Consider the following 593-nt stretch of genomic DNA (forward strand, 5'->3'; position numbering starts at 1 on the left):
CTTAGACTTGTTTACAGTTTAGGTAAGAAGTGAAATAAAATAGAGTTCCCAACACATCACGCTGGTCCACATATCATGAAGCATAGTGCATATAGGAATGAGTGCTAGAGAGATATTTCATTGACTTACCTATGTCAATGAAACCTGAAGACATAGTAATGTGTTCTTGTTGTACCAACACTGTGTAAACAGAACAAGAGATCCTGGGAGCTTGCTAGACATCCAATCCAGCCTAATTAGTGACCCTCGTTCCCAAGTGTTATACCCTGTCTCTGAAAACAAACTTGTCAGCTCTGAGAAACAACACACAAGATTCACTTCTGACATCCACATATGTGTGTGTGTGTGTATATATATATATATATATATATATATATGTATGTATGTATGTATGTATGTATAGACATTCTCTTACATATAGGCACTTGATTATGCACAAATCCACATAACCACATACATACAAGAAATACAGAGTATGAAGAGGAAGATGGTACCAAGACTCTTTGGCTGAGCATCACTTAGACTCACTAGAAGTATTTGTATTTGAAACAAATAACCAGTGTTCATGAGTAGCTCCAGTAAGAGGATAAGTC

This window comes from Microtus pennsylvanicus, chromosome 5 (assembly GCF_037038515.1).
Source record: "Microtus pennsylvanicus isolate mMicPen1 chromosome 5, mMicPen1.hap1, whole genome shotgun sequence".
Taxonomy (NCBI): domain Eukaryota; kingdom Metazoa; phylum Chordata; class Mammalia; order Rodentia; family Cricetidae; genus Microtus; species Microtus pennsylvanicus.